We start from the raw sequence: 13,978 nt of genomic DNA, 5'->3' as shown, positions 1-13,978 counted from the left end.
AACCTCCTCCAAGGTGTGTGGAATAGCTCTGGACGTTCTCTCTGCCAAAAGAATCCCTATCTAATTCGCACTGGGGCTATATATAAGCCCAAAAAGATAATAGATAGATAACAGAAAGATTTACAGAATCTAACTAAAAAAACAGACAACCGCCCAGGCGCCTAATTTGACCGCTCAGCGATTTGCCTCTAGCCGCTCTGACCACTCAGCGGTCAGTTTTGCCGCTGAGCAGTTTGCCTCTAATCGCTCTGAGCGCTCAGTGGACCATTCTGGCGCTCAGCGGTTTGCTTGACCCTTCTTTTCATCATTTTTCTCCTTCTTTCATGGGTCTAAGTCCACCTTATTTCACTTCCATCTTTATTTCATCTAAAAACCTTGCAAAACAATGCAAAACAAGCATAATATCTCTAAAACCAACTTTTGACTCTCAAGAGACTCAACTAAGTGTTTTACTTGATTTAAAGCTCATTCTAAGCCACAAAGGGTGTGTTTTACTATCAAATTTAAGTATGAAAATAACAATTTTTAGACCGTTATCAAGGACCAGAGTTCGAAACACATGATTGGCGGAGGATGTGAGTCTCATGGCCTATATCTTCTCCGCCTTTCTCCACATGTTGGCATAATCATGGAGTCACCATCCCTTCTTCATGCTCAGTTAGGTCATCCCAGTCTTGCCAAACTGCAGCAACTTGTTCCGAGTTTGTCGAAGTTATCAAGTTTGTCGTGTGAGTCTTGTCAGTTNGGAAAGCATACTCGTAGTTCCTTTCCTCGTAGTGTTTCACAACGAGCGTCATCCTCTTTTTCATTAGTTCATTCTGATATTTGGGGACCTAGTTGTGTTAAGTCCACTTTAGGATTTCAGTATTTTGTTACTTTTATTGATGACAATTCCAGATGTACTTGGTTGTTTTTAATGAAGAATCGTTTTGAGTTGTTTTCTATTTTCCACTCATTTTTCAATGAAATAAAAACAAAGTTTGGGTTTCTATTCAAACTTTACACAGTGATAATGGCCGTGAATACCTTTCTCAAACGTTTAAACATTTTATGGCTTTTCATGGCATTCTTCACCAGATCTCATGTGCTTATACTCCTCAACAAAATTGGGCGGCTGAGCACAAGAATAAACATCTTATTGAAACAACTCATACACTTCTAATCCATGGCCAAGTACCCTCACGTTTTTGGGGTGATGCAGTTCTCACTGCATGTTATCTCATAAACCGCATGTCGTCTTCTGTCCTAGATAACAAAATCCCTCATTCTGTCTTATTTCCTCAAGACTTTTACATCCATTACCTCTTAGAAATTTTGGGTCTACATGTTTTGTTAATGATTTTAGTCCTGGTCTTGATAAGTTATCTCCTAGTTCTCACAAATGTGTCTTCTTAGGATTTCCACGGTCACAAAAGGGCTATAAGTGTTTTTCCCCTTCCCTCAATCATCATTTTATCTCCGCTGATGTCACTTTTGATGAATCTTCGTTTTATTTTTCACATCTATCTTCTAGTTCTGTACCTCCACCTATTACTATTGATATTCCTATTGTCTATGATCCTTTAGACTCTCATTCCCCACGGGATCGTCCTTCAACTCTACCCCTTCAGGTTTATAGTCGCCGCAATCGTCTCCCTCATGACTCACCTCCTATGCCGCCTCCTATGTCTCCTCCGGCTCTAGAAAATGAGTCTGACCTGCCTATGGCCCTCCGTAAAGGTATACGCTATACTCGTAACCCTTCCCCCATTATATTGTTCTTAGTTACCACAAATTATCTCCATCTTTTTTACACATGTCTCTCATCCATTTCTTCTGTGTCAATTCCCAAGTCTGTGGGTGATTGTTGAGACTTTGGCAAGTGTACCAAATCGTTTCAAGTAATAAACCATGGTAAGACCAGGTATCGTTTTCCCAAGGGACTCGTAATACTAGAGAATTGTGCGATTAACAACTCATCTAGACTCAAGAACAACTCATCATTTAAGAATATGTGCAAAAAGATAAATTCACAAATAATTACAAGGTTGGACTTTGGTATTGAAGGCACTTAGAAATGGAAAAGACTAGAAATGGTATGAAATGACAATGTTAAAGTTAGCTTTCACCAATTCACTCTTATGTATACCCAACTCTCCATCAATTTACTAAAGTCAATCCACTAAAACACTCTAGCTCTAATCCCTTAGGTGAAAGAGCCTAGGTTTTCCTATCAAACTCCAATCCCTTGGAAAATCTAACAAGCAAAACCCACATTAAGAACTAGGATCTAAGACAACATGTGAATCATCTTCCATCCCTAGAATCAATGACCACAAGGACCCTTGTTTCAGTTCAAGATTCCATCTTACGTCCCCATAATCAATGAAACCCCAAAATCAAGTCATGAACGTCCCCATTACATGCAAGCTTTAAGATTGGAAACAAGAATACTAGTAAAAGATAGAAAAGGCATATATATATTCAAATCATTCAACAAATACACAAGAGTTCATAGGCTACAACTAACCCCAACAAGATAGGTTTGGCTCTCCATGGAAAATGGAGAGCCTCTAAGCTTACAACAATGGAAGATTGAAGAAAAAGGAGACCCAAGGAGGGAGAAGGAGATGTTCCCACATGCTCCACGCAGCCTCCAAGAGCTCCTGGAACGGTTTGAAGGCCGCGATGATTAACCGGTTCGGTGGGGGATTTAGAGGAACGGTGTTCGAGAGGTTGGCATCGTTGAGACAGGAGGGCACGGTGGAGGAATTTGTTCGCAACTTTGAGGTATTGACTGGATAGACGAGGGGCATACCGGAGGAGCAAGTACTCAGATATTTCCTAGTCGGACTATGGGAGGACATAAAGGGGCAGGTTCGAATCCAGAACCCGCCGGATTTAATGGAAGCAATGAGGGTCGCTCGGGACGTGGAGGATGCGATGGTGAGAGCGTAAGGGGGTTTTGCGAGTAGGTTCAGAATGAATCCCGTAGGGGCGCGATCATCGGGAGGAGTGATACGAACAGACCCGATTCGTAATCTGACGAACCTAGGAGGCCGAGTGGAGACGGCGGGAAACGCGAGAAGAGATGGGGGTATCGCGAACGCGAATACGAGATCGAATATCGCTGGTGGGAACGATAATCGTGGAAGAATGGTGAGAAACCTACCATATCCGTAGTTTCTCAAGAGAAGCAAGGAGGGATGTTGCTTCCGGTGCGGAGGCCTATTCGCGCCCGACCATCGTTGTGATGAGAAGAGTTTGAGGGTATTATTGTGAGCGGAAGACGAAGAGGAGGAAGTGGGGGAAGAAACCGAAACCCAAGGAGAGAAGCTCTTGGAGTTATCGGCCTGTTCTGCGGAAGGGCTAACGTTGGCCAGAACGCTGAAATTGACAGGGATGATAGGAGAAAGGAGGGTGGTGGTGCTGATAGACAGCGACGCCAGTCACAACTACATAGGCCGGAAGCTGACGGAGGAATTAGCATTAAAGGTGATGGACACCCCGGCGTATTGCGTGAGTTCGGGTGATGGCCATCGGAGAATGACGTGGGGCCGGTGTGAGAAGGTGATGGTGAAGCTGGAGGAAGTCGATGTTGAGGAAGAGTTTTACGTATTTGAGTTGGGGGGTGTAGATGTAATTTTGGGAGTTGCATGGTTGGCCAAACTTGGAGAAGTAAGCATCAATTGGGGAAAAATGACTATGGCTTACAAAGTGGGGGACAAGAGGATATGTATAAAGGGTGATCCCTCATTATCGAGACAGGTGGTGAATGCCAGGAGTTTGCTTAAACTAGTGGAAGCTGACTCAGGGGCTGTGGTTTGGAATCTGTGAAAGTGGAGGAGGAAAACTGCAGTGAGTGGGATCATGACGTGACAGAAGAGCAGAAAAAACAATTACAGTCGGTGCTGCAGGCGCACTCTCCCGTTTTTCGTGAATATCAGGGGCTACCTCCAAACCGAAACAGAGAGCACCGCATCCAACTAAAAGAGGGAGTAGACTCCATAAATGTGAGGCCATATCGTTACCCGCACCTCATGAAGGGGGAGATTGAGAAGCAGGTGGAAGATATGTTGAAGGCTGGCATCATTCGTCCGAGCACGAGCCCATTCTCGAGTCCGGTGATCTTGGTGAAGAAGAAGGATGGGAGTTGGAGGTTNTGTGTAGACTANCGNGCCCTAAATAAAGCAACGGTCCCCGATAAGTTTCCTATTCCCGTGATAGAANAATTGCTAGATGAGNTGACCGGTGCACGNTACTTTTCGAAGATTGATCTAAAATCTNGNTATCACCANATTAGAATGGAGGAAGGAGATGTGNCCAAGACTGCTTTCCGCACTCACCTCGGCCATTTCGAGTTCCTCGTTATGCCATTTGGGCTNACNAATGCCNCTGCTACGTTCCAGAGTACGATGAATNAGCTATTGCGGAAGTATCTTAGGAAATGGGTGTTAGTNTTTTTTGATGATATCCTTGTTTACAGTTCCACATGGGAAGACCACTTGGTNCATTTAGACGGAGTGTTGCGGNTGCTAGAGGAGAATGGATGGGTGGCCAACCAAAAGAAATGTGAGTTTGGNAGAAGGAGGATCCGATATTTAGGCCATCAAATCTCAGANCAGGGGGTGGAGATGGATGNTGANAAGACGANAGCCGTGGTGGAATGGGGAGAGCCGAGGAGCTTGAAGGCATTAAGGGGCTTCTTGGGGTTAANGGGTTANTATAGAAGATTCGTGGCTGGATATGGAAAGTTGGCCAGACCGTTGACGGAGCTATTGAAGAAGGGTAAGTTTGACTGGTCTGAGCAAGCAAAACAAGCGATGGATGCGTTGAAGGTTGCGATAACATCAGCTCCCGTGTTAGCTTTGCCAAACTTCGAACAAGAGTTTCACATCGANTGTGATGCCTCTNGAGGTGGGGTGGGAGCTGTNTTNACCCAGAATAAGAGACCGATAGCTTTCTTTANCAAGGCTTTGTCTNCNGCTTCTCTAAGTAAGTCAATTTATGAGAAAGAATTAATGGCTCTCGTTTTGGCCATTTAGCACTGGAGACCTTACTTGGTGGGGANGAAATTTACNGTGCACACTGACCAGCGCAGCTTGAAATACTTGATGGAACAGAGAATTACCACTCAAAGTCAGCAAAACTGGTTGGCAAAATTAATGGGATATGACTTTGAGATCGTATATAAAAAGGGNAGNACCAATAGGGCTGCTNATGCCCTCTCGAGGAGAGATGAAGGAGAGATGGAAGAAAGAGAATTNCAGCTCATTTCCAGGCCCTTTTGGCAAGATTTTAACGACATCCTGCGAGAGGTAGAGGAGGACGTGACATTGCAGAAAGTAATTGCTGATCTGAAAATGGATTCAAACTCTCATGGGCCTTACACTTTAGAAAATGAAAGATTGCATTATAAAGGCCGGATGGTGATATCGTCCAGTTCAGTTTGGATACCAAAGCTGCTTGATGAATTCCATGTAACCAAAACTAGGGGACGCTCGGGAGTCTACCGTACATATAGGAGGATAGCCCAATCTTTGTATTGGGTGGGGATGAAGAAGACAATCACTGAATTTGTGGCGAGTTGTGCAGTATGCCAACAACATAAGTACTTGGCAGCAAATCCTCAAGGGCTGTTGCAACCCCTACCTATTCCGCAAGCTGTTTGGGAAGAAATCAGCTTGGATTTCATAGTAAGGTTACCAAAATCCCAGGGGTTTGATGCCATTATGGTAGTGGTGGACAGGTTGAGTAAATACGCGCATTTTATGGCATTGAAACACCCTTATTCTGCTAAAACCGTGGCTGATGTGTTCACCAAAGAGATCATCAGGCTACATGGGATTCCGGTTTCTATGGTGAGTGATAGAGATCCCTTATTTTTGAGTATTTTTTGGAGAGAATTATTCAAGATGCAGGGAACACAGCTCAAAATGAGCACGGCGTATCATCTAGAGACGGATGGGCAAACTGAGGTGGTTAACCGCATTGTTGAAGGATATTTGCGGTGCTTTTGCTTTGAACAACCAAAGAGTTGGTATGCTATGCTTCCTTGGGCTGAGTTTTGGTATAACACGAGCTATCAAGGAGCTGCAAGATGCACACCATTTGAAATTGTATATGGGAGAGCCCCTCCCTCATTTAGCCGGTTCATTCCAGGGGAAACACCAGTGGAGGCAGTGGCACAGGATTTGATGACAAGAGATGAAGCCCTTAAACCGTTAAAGTATCACTTGAATCGGGCACAGGAATTAATGAAGCAGCAAGCAGATAAGAAAAGGAGGGAGATAGATATAAAAGTGGGAGATTGGGTGTACTTGAAGATTAGACCACACCGTCAATCTTCAATGCCAACTAGACTACACCCAAAACTCTCGGCACGTTATTTTGGGCCCTACAAGGTGTTACAGCAGGTGGGGAGTGTAGCTTTTCGATTGGAGTTACCTGAATCTGCCAGGATTCGTTCAGTGTTCCATGTGGCGCAGTTAAAGAAAGCGGTGGGGGACCATGGGATTGAAAAGATGTTGCCAGAGGAGTTGCAAGCTGACGGTCCTGCTTTTTGGCCAACAAGAATTTTGGAGCGCAGGCAAATTCAAAAAGAAGATGAAGTATGTCACCAAGTTCTGGTAGAATGGCAGACAGGGGGAAAAGAAGGAGCAACTTGGGAAGATCAAGCCACAATCCAGGAATAGTTTCCAAAATTTAACCTTGAGGACAAGGTTATGGATGAAGGGGGGGGGGGTAATGATAGGATGATGAGGGTGTACGTTAGGAGAAAGAAGAGTATGTGAGTAGTTAGTTGTATTAGCTGGCCTAATTGTATGACAGTTAGGAAGGGGGAACACTTATTGTTGTATAAATAGTTAAGGGGAATAAGGGAAGGGACTTTTGAACAGTAGTAGTCTCTAAACAGGATTTGGTTATCCTTGTTGGGGAAGGTTAAGCTTCCTTTGTACTCCCTTTTCTTGTATTCTTTCTGGGAGTTCAATAAAACCAGAGACTATTCATACCTTTTGAGTTGATTACGTGAGTTGTGGAGTGATAGATAGGATTTCTTTATCAAGAACCCTATCATCAGTCGTAGCCCAGCTGCAGCCCAGCTACAACATTCCAAATATCTCTTTTTTTTTCTATTTTACTTGCTTTTGTGGCTGGTTCAATTGTTTACTTTGGTGGAAGTTCTTCCAAGCATATTTTAGCTACAAAATAATGGGATTAGTGATGAATTTACGTCAATGTAGCCTAAAACACACTTATTAAGAAAACACGACAAAAGAAGAGGATTAAGCAAGTTACAAGCTAGGAAGGAGTTGATTTTGCTACTAAAATGATGCTTAGATAATGATAAGAATTAGCATTATCAGTGATGCCTTAACTCATCCAGGTTGACGTCAAGCCATGTTGGATGAATTAAGTGCTTTACAGAAAAGTGGAACTTGGGAGCTTGTCCAATTACCATTTGGAAAGTTTGTTGTTAGTTACAGGTGGGTGTATGCTATCAAAGTTGGCCTCGATGGTACAATTGATTGTTTGAAGTCTCGATTGGTTGCCAAAGGCTACACATAGATTTTTGGTTTGGATTATGGTGATACTTTTTCTCCAGTGACGAAAATGACTTTTGTTCGCCTTTTCATTGCCATGGCCGCTCTTCGACAATGGCCTTTTTACCAACTTGATGTCAAATGTGCTTTCCTTAATGGTGATTTGCATGAAGAAATTTATATGGAGCAACTGCTCGGCTTTGTTGCTTAGGGGGAGTCATCCGGATTGGTATGTCGTCTTTGTAAATCCTTATATGCCTAAAACAGTCTCCTCGGGCCTGGTTTGGTAAATTTAGCTGTGTTGTTCAACAATTTCATGTCTTGCAATGAAGCGGATCATTCAGTGTTCTATCGCCATTCAAGTGCTGGATGTATCTACTTAATAGTGTATGTCGATGACATTGTTCTAATAGGAAGCAACTATCTTGGCATCTCTCAGATGAAACACCACCTTTGTCACCATTTTCAAACCAAAGATCTTGGCAAACTCCGGTACTTTTTGGGTATTGAAGTAGCACAATCCAATACTGGTATTGTCATATCTCAAAGGAAGTATGCGTTAGACATCTTGGAGGAAACAGGGTTAATGAACTCTAAATCTGTTGAGACACCTATGGATCCTAATACCAAACTCCTACCAAATCAGGGGAAGCCTGTCTCGAATCCTGAATGGTACAGAAGACTAGTTGGTAAATTAAACTATCGTACTGTTATGCGTCCTGACATTTCCTTTGCAGTTAGCGAGGTGAGTCAATTCCTTAACTCCCCATGTGAAGACCATTGGGATGCAATTGTTCGCATACTGAAGTATATTAAAGGATCACCTGGAAAAGATTTGCTATATGGTCCTAACAACGATACAAAAATCGTTTGCTAGTCAGATGCTGATTGGGCTGGTTCCCTTTCTGATAGGAGGTCTACTTCTGGATATTGTGTCTCTATTGGTGGNAACCTGATATCTTGGAAAAGTAAGAAGCAAAGTGTTGTGGCTAGGTCCAGCGCAGAAGTAGAATATAGAGCTATGGCATCAGCTACTTGTGAGCTTGTGTGGCTTAAACAATTACTTAGTGAATTGAAATTTGGAGATGTCACTCACATGACACTTATATGTGATAATCAAGTTGCTCTTCATATTAGCTTTAACCCAATCTTCCATGAGAGAACCAAGCACATTAAAGTTGATTGCCATTTTATTAGAGAAAAAATCATATCCGGAGATATCAAGACTGAGTTCGTTAAATCAAGTTGCCATTTTATTGACTATCTTTGTAACAAGCTTGGAACATATGATTTTTATGCTCCAGCTTGAGGGGGAGTGTTAGATATTAAGTTGTGTGTTTATGTTAATTGTGTTCAGCCCATCTTGTTTTTAGGGTTTTAGCCCATATCTTACATTATAAATAAACTACCTATGTGTATGCAAAGACACACAAGGGAGATTTCTCCTCATCTTTTCACTATTTCATACAAGGCAAATACACTTGTCATCAGCATACAAAAGGTAAATTCACTTGACAGATGATCAACCTCACACCTAGCCATGCCAAACTGTATCAAGGCAAAACTGAAACGACCAAACCAAGCCCAAGAAGATTGCTTCAAACCATAGAGAGACCAATGGAACTTACAAACAAGACAAGAATCGCCGAGAACAAGAAAAGCAGGGGACTGATACATATAAACGTCTTCCTTGAAGTCATCATGTAAGAATGTATTTTTAATAACTGGCCGATGAAGAGGTCTATGATGAATAACAACCATAGCTAGAAAAAGATGAACAAAAGCTATTTTGTCCATAGGGGAGAAGGTGTCCTTATAATCAAGACCAAAATCTGTGTATATCCTTTGGTGACGAAGCAAGCTTTTAATCGATCAATATGATTATCAGGTCCAATTTTTATTTCATAATCCCAATGACAACCCATAGTTTGATTGCCAGGAGGTAAAGGAACAAGATCCCAAAGTGCCACTAGAATGTAAGGCTGCCATCTTGACTACCATTACCTAATGCTAGCCGTGATTAGCCATGCCTTCACCTATAGTCTTAGGAATAGACACAAAATCCAAAGAAACAAAGGATACATAGGATGGAGACAAATGATTATAAGTAATGGTAAAAGCATAGCGAGGATTAGGATTACAAAAGAAATGAATACCTTTTCGTATCACAATAGGAAGTTCATGTGTAGGAGGCGTAGGCAAGAACGTTGGTGAACCCAAAGGGCATTACTAGAAATTCAAAATGTCCCTAGTGAGTGAGGACTTTGTCTCAGATTGTAACCTTATTGAAGGTTCGGTAATCAATGCAGATTCTCTAACTGCCATCTATTTTCTTGACTAATATGACACGGCTCAAGTAGGGGATATTGTTAGGCCTGATTATCCAAGTTCTTAGCACTCAGAAACTTGTTTTTCAATTTCTGTCTTCAATAGGTGTGGGTATCGATAAGGTCTAACATTAATTGGATCTACCCTAGCTTTAATAACAATCTTGTGATCCATGTTCCTATTGGGTCTTAACTCATTCGGCTCCTGAAACACCGCTCCATACTCCCCAAAAATGATTTCCAACTCCCTATTGTTCTAGCATCAAGTGTTCCTCCCAACCTTCCTTTTTTTCTAGCTTTGTTATTCCTATGTCCCACATTGTTGGGACAACTTTGATCTCGGTTTCTTTCAATTGAGCTTCTGCAGAAACAACCCTTTTTGTGAATGTTAGGTCTCCCTTAATTTGCACTTTTTGTCCTTTCGGTTGAAGCTCATGGTCAGGTTTCCCAATTAACCTGGACCTCTCCCAATGAAGCCAACCATGTTACCCCAATAATTAAGTCTACTCCTCCGAGCTTGAACAAATAAAACTTTTCTTCTACCACAAGTTTCTCCAACTTTATGATTATGTTGCGACAAGATCCCCTTGTGAGTTTCTTATGTCGATCTCCTAAACAGACCTTGTATGGTGGTGTTGCTTCCACTGCCACACCCAGATCAACTAAGGTAAAATTGTGGCTCCCTCCACTGTCAATCAGGATTAACACCTTCTTTCCATTCATCCACCCCTGCAATTTCATTGTGTTGGTTTGAGTCAGTCCCTTGCTGAAAACAAGGATAGTTCCATCTATTTCTGCTCCATATCCTCATCTTCCCTTTCGCTTTCCTCCTCATCCTCAAACATTATTAACACCCGCATATTCTTCTATAGGCACCTATGTCTAGGGTTGTAGGCCCTTCCACAATGGAAACATCTCCCTTCCTCCCTCCTCCTAATGTACTTTGGGTATGGAAGATTGCGTACTCCTTTGCTCCTAGCTTCCCCCGCCGTATTTCCTACATTCTTAGAGACAACCGAGGTTTAACATCTCTTTTTCCTGGCAGTACTAATGTTGTTAGACGTTCCTTGACCACTTCTCATGCGGTTTCATGTTTCCGTTCTGGTTATTGTCCCCATTCCTTCTTGATACCGAAACGATGAATTGTTGTTTTAGTTTATACCTCTTTCTAGCATTCTTGATTCCTTCATCACCTCTTCCACGTCTTTGGCTATTTCCATATCCTTCATCAAATCTTAGGGATTTTGAGGCTTGATTTGACTTCTGATTTCACTATGTAGACCCGCAAAAGAATACCCTAGGAGCTGTTATTCTGATAGTTTTTAAATCTGCAACGCTAACACCTTAAATTCTTGAATGTATTCTTCCACTTCCCTCTTTTTTCCATAACCTAAACCAATGGCCAACCCCTCATTCCGTATTAATAAATGTTAGGCAGAGTTTTTCTATGGATGAAATGTTTTGGATTTTGAAAAACTTTTCTACTCTTGCTATTCACCCCCATCAAATTTGTCCCTTCAAAAGTGGGTAATTCCACCCTTTTCATCCAACGCTTTTGAATTTCCTCCTCTCCCCCCTCTTATTCGTCAACTGGTTCTTCTCTCCGTCCCTTTCTTCCTCCATGAACATAATTCTAACTACCTTTTGATCCCCTCTCATGATTTTGAATTCCGCATCATTTCTTTCATTTCTTGGATACTTTCCCTAATTTCTTGCATTGCCTTTCCCTGTTCGTTGGCCCATCTTTCAAGTGTATCCACTCTACCTTCCATGCTACTTCCTTTTCTTGATCCGACAAGTCAGACCAAATGTTAGGTTTCTTGATTTAAAGGAGCCTAAAACATAGTTACACACCCAAAAACACTAGTGTTATGTACACCCAACACTGAAAAGGTATCTATTCTTTAACCACAACTAGAGTACAAGAAAACAACCAAGGGAAAATGTTTTCCTTTACATGAGATGCAACTAATATTGTCTAGCCTTCCAAACTAACCAAAAAAATCCTCATCAAAAGACGTCTAATTTATATTTTGCCAGCCCCAGGGTCATTTATGTTAAGGTTGTAATGATTCATGCAACTATATAACGTCAAAAAAGTGAATTTCTAATGTCAATTGACATCATAATTTGAGATTTCGGACGTCATATGCTTATTTGAAGTCAGAAAATGATATTTCTAACGTATACTTTGAACATTTATTGACAATAATGTGACTGGTCATATTTAACATTGGCTTTTTTCTATTTTGATGTTGAGCATGAGATGTAATAGACTTATTTCGCACTAGTGCAACTATACCTATATACAGTCGTCCCACTAAGGAGACTATAGCAGCCCAAACCACATGTAACAACCTATTTTTTACAACCTTCCTCCTAACATAAACATTCATAATCTTATCAGACTTACTATAGGAAATTGGTAAAACAACCTACAAACTAGCAAGTACACATGTTGATCCAAATACAAAGTTGAGAAGTGTGGAGGATGATGTTGGTGTGGATAGTGAATTGTTCCAAAGACTTGTGGGGAAACTTATTTATTTATCATAGTATACCCGATACTGCTTTTGTTGTGAGTCTAGTCAACCAATTTATGCATCAACCAAAGGAAGTACTTTTATAAGTTGCTTTTAAAATTGTCTAATATTTAAAAGGGACACAAGAAAGTGGAATTTTGTTCTATAGTAAGAACAATGCTAGTCTTGAGGAATATAAATGTTCTTGATTATGCAAGTTCAATTATGAATAATAGGTCGCTAGTCTTGAGGCATATATTGTTCTTGATTATGCAAGTTCAATTATGAACAATAGGTCAATTACTGGATATTGCACCTCTCATAATTTAGGGTAAAACGTATATATTATTATGCTGAGATTACAAATCCATATATATAATGCTAGAAAGCTATTTTAGGAAATATAATAATAGCTCCTAAAGAAAGAATCCCTATATTTCAGGGATATCCTACTAATACCTGATAATTATAATCTCCTAAATAAGGAAGAAATATAATTAATAAAAACAAAGACTTTAATAGAAATAATAGAGATAAAAAGATTCTAACACTCCCTCTCAAGCTGGTGAATAAGTATTTTCCATTCCCAGCTTGGAAACAATACTTTCGAAGTTGTTACTGTTCAGCCCCTTTGTTAGAATATCTGCAAGGTTATCTTGTGAAGAGACATATGGAGTAAAAATTAGACCACTATCTAATTTTTCTTTGATAAAATGTCTGTCAATCTCGATATGTTTGGTTCTATCATGTTGTACTGGATTATGAGCTATGCTAATAGCAGATTTGTTGTCAGAATAAAGTCTTATTGATTCATCTGACTTTATTCCTAAGTCTTCCAAGATGATCTTTAACCATAATAGTTCGCATATCCCTTGTGCCATTGCCCTGAATTCTGCTTTAGCACTGGATCTTGCTACCACATTTTGCTTTTTACTCTTCCAAGTCACAAGATTTCCACCAATGAAAGTGCAATACCCTGTAGTTGACCTCCTGTCCACAATTGAGTCTGCATAGCCTGCATCTGTATATGCTTCCACTCTTACATTCCCATTTCGTTCAAACAAAATTCCCCTGCCTGGGGTTCCCTTCAAATATTGCACAATTCTTAGTGCAACTTGTAGTGAAACTCCTTAGGTTGGTGCATGAACTGGCTAACAAGGCTTACAGCAAATGGAACATCAGGCCTAGTGTGAGATAAATAAATCAATCTACCAACTAACCTCTGATACATTTCCTTGTCAACTGCAGTACCTTCTTCAACATTCCCCAATTTCATGTTTGGATCAATTGGTGTACTCGCAGGCTTGCAATCTGTCTTCCCAGTTTCTTTCAACAAATCTGTGATGTATTTTTGCTGAGATATAAATATTCCCTTTTTAGAATGGGCCACTTCAATCCTTAAGAAATACTGCAATTTTCCCAAGGTCTTAATTTCAAATTCCTTGGCTAGATGTTGGCCTAACAGCTGTTGCTCCTCCTCATCATCGCATGTTACAATAATATCATTACATAAACCAATAGCACCGTAACTCTCCCTGATTTAGAGTGTTTAATGAACAAGGTGTGATCTCCTTGACTTTGTTTAAAGCCCAGACTTATCATAACT

The 13,978-nt window shown here is 40.9% G+C and overlaps 1 protein-coding gene across 4 annotated transcripts in view; it reads left to right on the top strand.

Annotated features, from left to right (window-relative positions):
* LOC106752409 overlaps positions 1–13,978 on the top strand; it is a 68,878-nt gene that overhangs the window by 36,774 nt on the left and 18,126 nt on the right. The gene's annotated exons all lie outside the window — the stretch shown is intronic.

The sequence above is a fragment of the Vigna radiata genome, chromosome 2 (assembly GCF_000741045.1).
Source record: "Vigna radiata var. radiata cultivar VC1973A chromosome 2, Vradiata_ver6, whole genome shotgun sequence".
Lineage (NCBI taxonomy): Eukaryota > Viridiplantae > Streptophyta > Magnoliopsida > Fabales > Fabaceae > Vigna > Vigna radiata.
The sequence above is the reverse complement of the archived record's forward strand: the minus strand, read 5'-3'. Positions and strand labels throughout refer to the sequence as shown.